Here is a 14,330-nt window from a genome sequence, read left to right on the forward strand (position 1 = left end):
AACAGAAGCTTCTTTAAACTCATCATAAATTAAAATGGCTTCTTTCATCAAAGACTGATGGCCTCGAATTCAAGAATCTTGCTAGAGCTTAGCTAGTTTACCATCTCCTATCCTCCATGAACACTCTTGACTCATCAACTTCTTGGCCTTCCAAATGCCTCGCCAGGTAAAAGAAGGTCTCTTACCTAACTCAGCATCTAAGAACACTCCATGAAGGAAGTATTTTGCCTTGAATACTCTATGGATCAAAGAATTTGTCTCCTGCATAATCCTCCACCCTTGTTTGGCTAATAAAGACAAGTTGAATATATGCAGATCCTTAAAACCAAGTCCTCCTTTCCCTTCTGCTCACACATTTTTTTCCAACGCAATGGATTCTCTTTTCATCCTTCTTTTGGCACCACCAAAACTTCGTCATCATGACTTTCAATTCAGAACATATACTAATTGGGAGGAGAAAACAACTCATTGAATAAGTTGGGAGTGAAAGGGCCACTGCTTTTAGCAATATCTCCCTCCCACCTTGGGATAACATATTTTCCTTCCAACATTGAAGCTTCTCCCACACCTTTTGTTTCAACTCAGAGAAGGCCTTTGTTTTTGATCGACCAGCAGCAGGAGGGAGACCCAAATACTTCTCATTATTTCGCACTTCAGAGACACCCCATAACTGCATTAGCTCTTCTTGTCTGTCCCTTGAAACATTGCCACTAAATATCATAGCAGTTTTCTCCATGTTAATTTTTTGGCCAGAAACATGTTCATACCTTTCTAACAAGGCTTGTATTTTCCTATTCTCACCCATATTAGCCTTACAGAAAATAATGTTATCATCCGCAAATAGATAAGTGATTAATGCAAGGGGCATTTATGCAAATCTTAATACCAGAAATCTCATGGTGACTGGCTGCATCTTTCAAAAGAGAAATCAACCATTCAGTAACTAGCAAGAAGAGATAAGGGGACAATGGGTCACCTTGTCTAATCCCCCTACTTGGCAATATATGACCTTTTGGCTCCCCATTAACAAGACTGAAAAAGAGGCAGACTGAATACAATTCATAATCAACTCTATCAACCGTTCCTCAAAACCCAACATACTCATAACTTCCTGTAAAAAACTTCATTCTACTCGGTCATATGCTTTACTCATATCAAGTTTGAGGGACATATAACCTTTTTTACCCTTTCTCTTCATTTTCAAATAATGGACTAACTCATAAACTACTAAAACATTGTCAGTTATGAGTTGACCAGGTACAAAAGTATATTGAGAATCTGAAATGATACATGGAAATACCTTCTTAAGTCTATTAGCAATGAACTTTGAAATCAATTTATAAATTATATTGCATAGACTGATTGGTCTAAGATCAGCCATCTTCACAGTGTTCTTCTTCTTCTTTGGAATCAAAGAAATAAAGGTATGATTCAGAGACGTGGGAATAATGCCAGTATTCAATACTTCTAGAACAACAGTAGAAACTGACTTACCCATGTTAGGCCAATAATTTTGAAAGAACAAAGGTGCCATGCCATTGGGTCTTGGTGTTGTAGTTGGTTCCATCTGCTTCAATGCTGCACACACACACACACCTCAGCTTCAGTATAAGGCTTGGTTAAATCAGCATTCATCTCATCAGTAACTCTTCCAATCAATGACCCCAAAAAATCACAATTTCCTCACTAGTTGTTGCTGTAAACATATTCCTGAAGTAATCAATAATCAATTGGTCTCTGTGTTCACCTTCCTTCCAAACCCCTACCTCATTCTGCAACTTTCCAATTGAATTCTTTTTCTTTCTGTGAGTTGCCTTAGTATGGAAAAACTTTGAATTTTGATCTCCTTCTCTCAACCACAAAGCTTTAGCTCTCTACCTCCACATAATCTCATCCCTCTCTAACCATTTTTGAACCTCTTCCTGTTCTTCTCTTCTCAGCCCCATGGGATCACAGTCTTGCAACAACTTGAGTCGATCTTTGGCCTTCTGTAACTGCCTCTGAACATTTCCAAACTCCACACAATTCCATAGTTGAAGCCTTCTACCACAATCCACAATCCTTAACATCAAATCTTTTATTATACTTCTTCCATTAGCAAAATGCCATGTATCATTCACAATGTTATCACAACCTGGTTCACCAATCCACATGGCTTCAAATCTGAACAATCGATCCTTCCTCTTCTCAACTTGAGCAACTTCCGTTTCCAAGCAAATGGGGTATGGTTTGAGTATGGCACACCTCCATGAACAAATTCCGTTTCCAAAGAATCTATCCAAGCATTCACTCACTCTTGATTCTGACTCCCTCCCATTACACCAGGTAAATTTAGGGCCTCTAAAGCCAATGTCCCTAAGTAAGCACTCATCAACAACTCGTCTAAAATCTTCTATCTGACTTTGCAATCTCTCTCCCCCCCAACTTCTCATGATGATACAGAATTTCATTAAAATATCCAAAAACCAACCACCCATCATCCTCATTTCTTCATAAAGATCGAATTAAATCCCAGGATATATTTCTTTGGCTAGAATCAGGGTTACCATAAAATCCCGTTATAAAAAACTACATTGTTCTACATCCATCCTCAATCACACATGCATCATATGAGACTTAGAATAACTCAGAATTGACAGATTAATATCCCTCCCCCATAACATTGCAAGTCCCCCACTTCTTCCCTCACTGTCAACAGCTAAACAATTGACAAAACCAAGCTTAAATTTACACCTATCAAATTCACGTACCTTCAAACGAGTTTCCTGAAGAAACACTACATCGGGAGCTTCCTTCTTGATGAGATCTCGAAGGACCCGAATGTTGCGTGGGTTCTCAAGCCCACTGGCATTCCAGCTGAGGCATTTCATGGCTCTCAACGATGCTAGGACCCAGCCACCATCGATGAAAATTCGTGAGACTTCTCCGAGTCATCATTGAGGATAATAGACGCCACCTTCCTCTTTGAAACTCGATTCGAAACTTCATCATCCTCCACCTACTCCTTTCGTTTGCGAGTTGAAAACGTCCGTTGTGGTGAAATTGAAGCTGAAAGCTATTGCTTGTTAAGAATGGACAACCTTTTCCATTTGTGCCCCTCCAGTACATTGGGTTTATTTAGCCCTGGCCCAACCAGGCCTGCCTGGACTTCATTCCCGTGATTGTTGGCTCATCAGCAGGGCCTCTAGTCCCCACTGCAGAGACTTATACTTTATTTACGAAGCCCATTTGAACACTATCATGAGGGACCGTGATTCCCTCATCCACCTTCATCAATTCCTGCGTGACACCAGCATCCGTTTCCTTATCAACTTCATTCTCACGCTCAATAATATTTGCTAGATTTATGGAATTCAACGTCTGCATGTCTTGGGGAACCGCCTCCTTTAATGCCGTCGTAACCCCCAAAACGGCTCCCTGATTATCGCCCTGATCTATAACAACCTTCCTTCCTTGTAGATTCCATCGAAGAAGCCACAGGATTTTTGCTACCAGCCTCAGGTTGCATCTCCTGACGAGGCCAACGTCTCATTGGTTGGCTCTCGGCGGTATTATGTCCTATATCAAACAGAAATCAACCAGACTTGAACCCATTTTTACATATTGAACTCTGAGGTGATACTCCATGTAAATTTTCAATGATGTAAAAATGACAATTTCCAAATTCACAGCTCCTGTAACAAACCAAGCTCTTTTGTAGCACAAGCAACCAAGCACCACCAAGGAAGCACAAGATGGCACAAAACCAAATAACAAAACATATTATAGTTACATGTCATGGAGGCTTAGAATGATACAATTTCAAACATAGCAAATGACACAAGATAGGATGGCAGCAAAACCCAATTGCCTTTGTGAAAATTTCACAATAAAGATAGCCATATGGATTACCTTGTCATACCGATCGATGAGCATTCACGACAACTGCTGGTATTACACTCGGGTACATCCATCTTCACAACCCCTACACTTACATATACAATCCCAACAACAACCAGTGTTTTTAAATTCGTACCGTATCAGCCGGTACGGCCGGTATTTGCCGTACCGGCCATTAGGCAAATACAAGTACCATATATGTTTCGTACCGGCCCAAATACCGGCTTGTATTTTGGCCTGTACTGGCCGATATTTTGGCCTTTAATTTTTTTTTTTTTGTTTTTTTCATTTTTTCAAACTACAAGCTTATTTTTTTACCCCCAATTTAGACTAGACTATTTATAATTTATATATATGTATTTATATATAATTTATTCATATATAGACTATTATTTTGGAATATAATATATTTATATGTATAATTTATTTATATATCGACTATCCCGAAACGGTACATGAAACGGTACCGGTACCGAAATATTTCGTTCCAGTGCCTTGACCGGCACTATCCCAAAACGGTATTCAAAACATTGACGACAACCCCAATTGAATGCCAAAAAACACAGAATCTGAAAAAGTACACTAAGCACCAATCACAACCATGGTAATGGTAAATCAGAGTCCCAATGCTACAGAAATGACAAGTTCCAAATTCATAGCTATCCTAACACGTAAATCAGATATCCAAATGAAACACTACAGTTCAAGCTTCACCCACTCACCATTATCTGGCTCTGAGTTACATGTTACATTTGGGTCCATGATTTTGTTACTATAGTTGTGATTTCCAGGCTGTAATTTACAACTGTAGTGTTTCCTATGTAAATCAAAGTCCTAACTCTTCATAAAAATGCAAGACCCATGGCCATTTCCTAGACTACACATTTCAAACAAAGAGCCCCCTGATTCAATAAGGTTGAAGTTGTCCTAAGTATTTATTTCTCTCACTGGGTTGAATTGCATTGTTGCATTTATGTAGGGACCACTATGTGGCATATAACAAATTGGGGATAAGTAAAAAATTGATTGAGCCTCATTCACAACACTTGTGATTTTACACTTATAATAAAAAATTGAATCATCATCACAGTCTTACACTACACAAAGGTATAACGAGAGCCCTAAAGCAACACCAAAAGTTGCAAATGACAAAGGTATAACCAAACAAAGAAGGAAATAACCAATGAACAACAAGAACCAAGTAAGCAAGCAACACAAAACATTAATCAAGAAATCACAAATGACATATGTATAAGCTAAATATCACATCAACAACTCCTTTATAATTCAAATTTTACAGAAATAACTTCCTCAAATCACAAAATCAACACATCAATGGCTCAAATCCAACTCAGATAACATAGAATCACAGTGATTCAAATCACATAATCACAATGCTTCAAAGCCAGTAATCACAGAAAAATCACAAAATCACAGTGGCTCAAATCATAGAATCACAGTAGGAAAAAAATCATAGAATCACAGTGGCTCAAATCACAAAATCACAGTTGGAAAAATCTTATTCAAATCCAATATAACACCTGTGGGTACATAAGAAATGTATTGAATCGATTCTTTTTAATGAATAGATCCGATCGCAACTTCGAATATGGAAAAATCATAGAATCACAGTGGCTCAAATCATATAATCATTGTGAGTCAAATCACATAATCGCAGTGGGTCAAAGCTAGTTACCACAGAAAACCCAACTCAGAAAACATAGCACAAAGATTTCATTGGAGTGTATGAAAATCACAGAAATTACATATAGTATAAATGAAAGAAGCTCACATAACTAATTTTCCCTAAATTTCGTTCCAAATCTCTAACAAAATCTCACTTGGTGACCCTAGAGAAGCTTAGACAAAGACATGTGAGATATCAATGTACATTCTTCGATTTTCAGCTAAAAAAGAATCAATGGAACACATAAATGCACATAGAGTATACAGATTCGAACTTGGGATTTCTCTCATATGAAACCAATGAGAGAGATTGGAAGTGTGTGAGGCTAGTCAGTGTATGAGAGAACGACAAAAACTTACCTATCAAAGACCTTCGGAGGGACTGTTGTTGATGGACACAAACGGTGCGAGAGAGGGTCGATACCAACCAGAGCTCGAGAAAAAGTATCATGTAGGACAACAAAGCGAGAAACGAATAAACAAAAGAGTTGGGATGTATAGTGATTCTCTAAATATCTCTAATTTAGGGAACTAGATGGGAGGGGAAAAAATAAGTTTTCTCCAAATTTCTCCTATATTTTGAAAAATATGAACATTTAGATAAGCAAATGAGACTGCTCTTAGGCTACTTAGAATATCACATTCCTTATTTTTAAAAAATTAATAATACCACATTCCTTATTATTTTTTTTTTCTTTTTCTCGATAAATCATAATCCACATAGGAAAATGTTTGTTCTTCCCCTCTCCCCCAAAAGACCCAAAATGCCCCTAGTGCATTTTAGTTTTTTTTTTTAATATTTAAAAAAATTACAACTAATAATTTTACGTATTTTCTTGACATTTAAACACTTTAGAAGCACTTTTGACGGGCAAACTAGCTGTGCCATTCACATATATCAGAAAAACAGAAGCCCCGCATGCCTCATCAGTTACCCACCCACATTTATGGTACGTAGACCAAACTTTTAAACGCATTAAAATGATACGACGGAGAAAATAATTGATAATTGATACGGCAACAATTATGACGTGTAAAGAAAACTTAAAATTGGAGGACCCTCGAAAAAAATAGAGCAGAAAACCAAGGACCCCACATGTCTCGTATCCCTCTTTTTTAAATTACTAGCAGTAGGGTAACGTCTAAGAGCACTGGCATTGGCTCAGTCAAATATGAAGAATTTGTGGGTAAATTCACTGGCATTAGATTAGTAATAACAACTTCATCCCAATTTTTATCTACAGTCATTCTTCAAATATGAAGTAAACTGTAGCTCAGTCATTTTATTTTTTAATGAATATTTCTCACCAAACCCACTTCTCCTCTCTCTCCACTCCGTTTCTTTCCCACGTATTTCTCCTCTCTCTTTCACATTTCCCTTTCCTTCCCCCACACCGTTCACATTTCTTCTTCCTCCCACATTTTTTCTTTAAAAAACTGTTGTCTGATTTTCTCTCCAGCTCGTCTCCATCGCTCGCTCGTTCTTGTCGCCAGCTCCTCCTTGGCATTGCTCACATTGAACCCCTTCTCACAGGTGAGTTTTCTCTTACTGTCTTTCTCTTAATGTTTCATATTCTTGGGTGAATTAAAGAAGGGTCGTGGTCGTGTTCTTGGTTGAACTAGAGATGGAGATTCTGGGGCTTGGGAGGATATTCTGTATTTTTGGAGATAGGGTTCTGGATCATATGAATTTTATATTCTTGTATGGTTTTATTGTTCTTTTTTTTTTTTGGGGTATATTTTTACCAAGTATCTGAGCAGATTGCGTGTGGCTTCACTTGCAATTTGTTTTTGGTTGTGTAAATTTCAGTTTTTTTGTTGATGTAAAGTCACTTTTGTGGGTATATTCCATGTTTGTGTCATTTTAAGAGGATGATGGTTTTAGTCCTATGAAGAAGACTCTCTCTCTCTGTCTCTCTCTCTCTGTGGAGGTGGGATTGAGAAGGCTATTTTGTATTTTCTGGGGATGGCTATTCAATCGTTAAGAAAGACATGCCCTTAAGATATACTCTGCAACGTAGTTATTACAATCCTAATCTAGATCATAAATCTTACAATCTTATAAATCTGATAAAGAAAATGATATTAACAAGAATCTTAATACCTGGGGCATATTGTTTTAAATATTTGCTGAATTTGTTTGGTTACATGAAGAAACTTATTGAAGTCAATGGTCAAATGACTACCTAATTATTTGAGTTAAAACAATTATTACATATCGAATGAGTTCAATTTTCTTTTGTAACAAAGAGACATTCCGAAAGGCTAAAGCTCAGATTAACTTTTCTTTATGAGTAGAAGATATTAGATATAGCAATGTTTCAGCACTAACGGCAAATGTGGATTTTTCTCAGATTTCAACACCGTATACTAGCTAATTGTGTTTTTGATTTTGTTGGAATTTGGAACTAATGATATATTATCATACATACATTGTTTTATTTTTATTATCAATTATAAGAAGTAATATGAGATCTCATTCATACTTGCTAAAGTAGTCAAAAAATTAATATAATAGCTGAAGAGAAAAATATGCTTAGTAATTCACATCTGATGAGTATGGAAACTATAAAAAGTTAGGAAAAGCAAATGAGGGTATTGTACCAAAAATTGCCAGTAAAAATGTCACTAAAGAAAAGGAAAACTAATGAAAACATTGATATGATAAGACACTAGAATACATTAAATATGTAGACTCCTCTTTGCATAAAAGATTAGTAAATAATAAAAATAATGGTTGTAAATATCAATATATTTCTTTCCCTCATATGAACATCATGTGTTTTTAGATTAGTGATCTTACTGCATGTGTTTTTAAATTAGTGATCTTACTGCATGTGTTTTGAGATTAGTGATTACATAGGCTGTGATAATGTGGGCAACAACTATATGTATCCATGAGCTGAATGTTTGCCTTTGTTTTCCAAGACTACATTTGATTTGGTTGTTCACTGAATTAATGTTTACCTTTTTACTCATTATCTACATATAATATACGTCTGATTTTGTACAATAACAATCTCTTTAAGGATGGACGCCACATTTGATGAAAATCCCTTCTTCACCACCCTATTGGAAAGTGGTGAACAAGGTATCTCCAACACTCCAATGAGTAGCAATCATGATAATGTTGTACTCCAACCAACACGACTAGAAGGTGAAAAAAGACCACCTAGTAAGAAATCTGCACGAGGTGTGTCTTTCACCGTAGAGGAGGACAACCTCCTCGTGTCGGGTTGGCTCAACGTTAGCATTGATTCTATTCGAGGAACTGACCAAAAATCTACACAAATGTGGGATAGAATTTTGGATTATTACAATGAGTATAAGAAACCTAGCAATCTAGAACGTTCTGCTGTATCACTGACCAATCGATGGTCGGTGATCCAAAAATGCACAAATAAGTTTTGTGCTGCTATAGCCCAAGTAGAATCATTGCATCCAAGTGGTGCAACGGAGCAAGACAAGGTATAAATTTCGAATTGTTTCAAATATGCAAATTATTTAGAGAAATTATATTCTCACATTCTCCCTTGGCATATTTAGATCGAAAAGGCCAAAATCATGTATAGAGAGATTGAGAAATCCAGCTACACCATGGTACACTGTTGGTGTCTATTAAGACACCAACCAAAATGGCAGCAACATTTGTCAATGTTGTCAACAAGAAGGAAACCACCTGGGAAACGTTTAGCTATTGCAGACTCGACTCCAATAGGAGATGACACAGTAGGTGAGAACGTTGAGGTCATTATTGAGAGACCTCCAGGCAAGAAGGCTGAGGAAAAAAAGGGAGAGAATGAGGAAGGCTACAGAAGCTTCGGACACTGAATTTCATGCCTCCTTAACTCAGATGCACGAGGATAGAGCCATGTTCATGCGAGAGAGAAGGCAAGAGGCCAGCAAAGCGAACTCTGATAGATCTGAATTAGTAGCTGAAAAGAAAAGGAGGACTGATATGAAAATAATGAAATTGGATCTTGCTGGTATGAATGCAATGCAGCGAGAGTATTTCCAAAATCTTCAAAAAGAAATTTTTGAGGAATCTAAGAGGCGGTTTTCATCTACATCTCCATCTCCATCTCCATCTCAACCTTTCGGGGGTGTGTAGCCATTTCTTGTCTATATTTTGGGTCGTTGTTGTTATCTATTTAATATTGTAGTAGAACACTTTTTAGATGGTTTTAGTGGCTGGGCAGCCATTATGTGCAGAGGAAGAGTTGTATTTTGGGCTGTAATGTGGGCACTGTTGTTGTTATATTTTGCGTATTGCTGTAATGTGGGCCTCATGGGTACTGCTGCTGTTATATTTTGTGGGTAACAACTATATGTGATAGAAACTTCTTGGTTTTGTGATAATTTTTGTAAATTTTGAGGAGCAACTATATGCTTATGTTGTTATATTTTTTTGGTTGTTGTATGTGGTTAGCAACTATGATTTGTTGTTATGTATGAAACATCTTTTTGAGCTGTTGTTATGTGTGGGCAGTAATAGTGGTCAACAACTATGAGTCGTTGTTATGTGTGTGCATCATATTTTTGAGCTACTATTATGTGGGCAGAAATGTGGTCAGCAACTATGAGCTGTTGTTATGTGTGTGCAGCATCTTCTTGAGCTGCTGTTATGTATGGACATCAATAGTGGTCAGCAACTATAAGTTGACTAGTGCTTCTTTTTGAGTTGTCAATTCTTTTTATCTGTTTGTAAAGCTTGTGATTTGATTTGTAGTTGCCTTAAGAAGTTTTGTTTGCAGTTGTGATTTTATTTTATCTGTAAATTTTGGGCAACACTTGTGTAAGTGTTGAAAATATAGATTGTTGGATTGTAAACAAGAGTGGTAGTGTTTAAATGATAATAGTAGTAGCACAACTTGTTGCTCAACTAAAAATGCTTGTGGGGAGAGTTGTGAAAATAAAAAAGAAAATAATTATTGAGATTTGTTGGGAAGAGTTTGAGATTATGAAAAAAAAAATAAATAAATAAAATTATAGAAATTAAAAAAATTATATTAAAAATAAATTTAAATAATAATAATATTTTATTATTATAGAGAACGAAATAGCTAATTCAATGTGGAGTAAGAGTTTTGAGTCATTAGTCAAAAACCAAAAAGTCATCATATTAGCTAAATTTTAACTTAGAGATAGCTAATCCAATGTGAATGCTCTAAGGGACGTTTGCCTAATTTTTATTTTTTTATTTTTAGATTTTTATCTAATGATTAAGGAAGTATTTTTTAATGATGTTGTGAATTTTTTATTTTTTTTAAATGTTTATGATAATTAAAAAAATACATGAAAAAAAGAAAAGAAAAATAAAAAAGTGAAATACACATTCAGGATATATTTTCGGGCTACTTTTTCGTTAGCTGTAACAATTCTCTTTAGTTGATTAAGAATATTATCATATTTAAATTATGTTAAAACTCTAATTATTTATATAGTTATACTTTTTTAAAAATATTTAACAAAATTTCATGTTTTATTTAATGATGAAAGATTAATATTTTATAAATTAAATTTGATAATTTATTTATGATATGATATTTATATGTTAATTATCTATTTTAAATTAATTTAAATCAGTATTTAAATTTTTACCATTCGATCAAATTTGGAGAGTTATGATGAATGGTTAGATTTAAATCCTAAAAAGTTTCCTTTTCGTCTCGCTTCTCTTTCTCCATCTCTCTCTCCTTCCACTCAGCCACATCTTCCCTCTCTCACCCTTTTTTTCTTTTTATCTAGTGATTAAAGAAATGTTTTTTAAAGTGTTTTTTTCTAGAGTACTAAGCAAATCCCTAGAACCTTAAGCAAATTTCGAGGACGAAATTTATTTAAAGTGGGAAGAATGTAATACCCTACTCCTTCCTTTTTACGTACGCTTCTCTTTTCTGACGTACGTTCCTTCTTTATGACGTAAGCAAATCCCGAGGGCACAGATTATGTGAATTGTCTGCCCCTTCCATTTAGCGACTGCGAGCCTCGTCATGCGTGTCGAATTATGATGGCATGTTTCAAAAGATATTATGTGACTTCTAAGGCAAGTCCAGTGTTTTAAATGTACTGGAAATATTTATAAAGAATATTTCCAGTGTTATTGAATTAAGTTTGAATTTAAATACGACAATTATAATATTCTTGAAAAGCTCCAAAAATATTATAATTGTTGGAAATCATTTCAATATTAATTATTAAAATGATTTTAGTTATTTAAAATATTATGAGATTTAAATTATGTTGAAAACTTTAATTAATTAAATGGTTTTATCATTTTAAATATATTAAATAAGACTTCATCATTTATTGATGCTGAAGAATATTATTTTATACACTAAAGTTAGTTTAAATAATATTCTACCTTAATTTCTCTAAGTGCTTTTAATTAAGTTAATGTTTATATATTTTTAAATAAGTGTTTTAATCTCCTACCGTTAGATCGTTTTGAGGATCTTACAACGAATGGACTCGATTAAATATCCAGACCTTCTATTTCTCCCTCACTTTTCCCCAGCCCTCTCTCTCTCTTCCCTCTCTCCATTGTACGTCGTACGCAGCCCCTACCGTAGCCGAACTGCTCCACTGCTCAGCCGGCGCCGCCGTGCGTCGCCAGACCTCACCGCCAGCACCACCAGCTCCGCCTCACTCCGGCGAGCCTCCCCACACCAGTCTCTCTCTCGCACGCTCTCTCTTCCTCTCTCCCTCGACAAAGCATAGCCCAAACGGGCTTAATGTTACTGCGCCGCCGTGAGCCGTCCTCTGGCACCACCACCGCCACCAACAACATTCCCTCTCACCGGTGAACCCCTTCCATGGAACCCAAGTTATGGGAGCTCCTTCTCCCCTTCGCCACAAGCACACACGAAACCCATTTATGGGTTTTGCACGGCTTCAAGGCCATCGACGGCCCCAGCGCTGCTGTGTGCCGGTCCCAGCTCCACCAAGCGCCTCCCCTGGCCACCATGGCTCCTCCCCGAGCTCCTCCAAGTCAGCCAAGCCCTCCACCTCTGCAAGCCCTCTCACTCTTTCACGGATTGTCCCTCCTTCCCAAGCCCGATCTGCCGCCGTAGGCCACCATGGCGCCACCCCAGTGCCACCACGAGCTCCACCACATCCTCCGCTCCTCTTCCTCCGGCGACCACCCCCATGGACCCAAGCCACCGTCAAAGCCCCCATGGCAGCCCTCGTCTCCCCGCAACTCCCTCTCCCGAAATGGGTCTCTCCGTTTATTGATCATTACATATAATTCAATTAAGATATTGTAGGCGATGATTTTGTGATTTGTTGTAGTATTTTGTGATGATTTTTGTGGTATTTTGTGGTGATTTTGTGAAGAGGATTGCTGTGAGGATGTAGAGATGGACAAAGAAGAGAAGCGAAGTGAAGCGTAAATAAGAATACTGTTTATCACTGTTCATTACTGTTTACCTTACTATTCATACTGTTCATTATTGTTCATCAGGCGATACACACTTTTAAGTATTAGGAGATGTTAGATATAAATCTTAAATAAATAAATTTAATAAATTATATTAAAAAAAGATAATTTTTATTTTATTTTTTAAAAATAAGATCTATTTTTTTACAAAAATTTATGCGAAATTATGGAGCTTGTATAAATATTTCTCTTTTTTTTTTCAAATAATAAAAAGAAAAAATTGAGATGGAAGGGTAGGTGCGAGTCCCCGCTGGAAATATAATATTATCGTCTGCGTGACGTTAAGGGACTATATATAGTCACTGAAATTGCAAACTCCTTTTGAATCGAACAAATGACCGTTTGATTCATATCACATTTCATTTTGTCTCGTCTCGTCTCGTTCATATCAATCATTATTAGCAATGCGTGAATTAAGCCGGGTTTGTATGTCACTTGGTGCGCCCAAAACAAAAGGTCAATGCTAAATACCATCCGGCTTAAAGTATGCAAGTCTTATATATTCTATTTAAAAAATAATAAAATATGAATTTTTTCTTGTTAGATAACGTCAATCTTAGAGTGTGAATCAAGTCAGATTTGTAAGCCACTTGGCGTGCTCAAAACAAAATATCAATGCTAGATACCATTAGTCTTAAAAGTGGGTAAGTCTCATGCAATTCTTTTGAAAATAGTAGAGTGTGAATTTTTTCTTGTGAATTTCAAATTTATCCACATATTTGAAAAGGAGTGTGCGGGACATGCAAGCCTTAAAACCAAAGTTTTGAATTCTATTCCAATGACCATTCTGATTAAGGTACTGAAACGAAATATTTCGGTATCGATACGTTTCAAGATAATCGTTATATGAATAAATTATATATATATATATATATATATATATATATATATATATATATACACTGATAGACAACTAGACATTTTTTTTTATACTACTACATAAAGATAGAAAATCATCTGACTATCAGCTCAAAATGTATCAATTCAAAAACTGACGTAAATAACAAAAATTTCAATTTTTTACCATTGAACTTAAACAAGAATTAATCACCAAAAGTATTGACCTAAATAACAATAACACCAACCTAAATCACCAAATGATCCGTAAATAATAAAAAAATTTTAAAAAAATAAGAAATAAAACCCTGCAAAAAATCAGAAGCCATTTTTCCATTCGATCTTCATGATACAAAATTTATCAATTTCAAATTTTAAATACTGACCTAAATGACAAGAACTTCTATTTTTTACTATTGAACTTCAATGGGAATTAACAATAATAATATCAAATATATATATATATATATATATATATACACACACACAC

This window comes from Juglans microcarpa x Juglans regia, chromosome 4S (genome assembly GCF_004785595.1).
Source record: "Juglans microcarpa x Juglans regia isolate MS1-56 chromosome 4S, Jm3101_v1.0, whole genome shotgun sequence".
Lineage (NCBI taxonomy): Eukaryota > Viridiplantae > Streptophyta > Magnoliopsida > Fagales > Juglandaceae > Juglans > Juglans microcarpa x Juglans regia.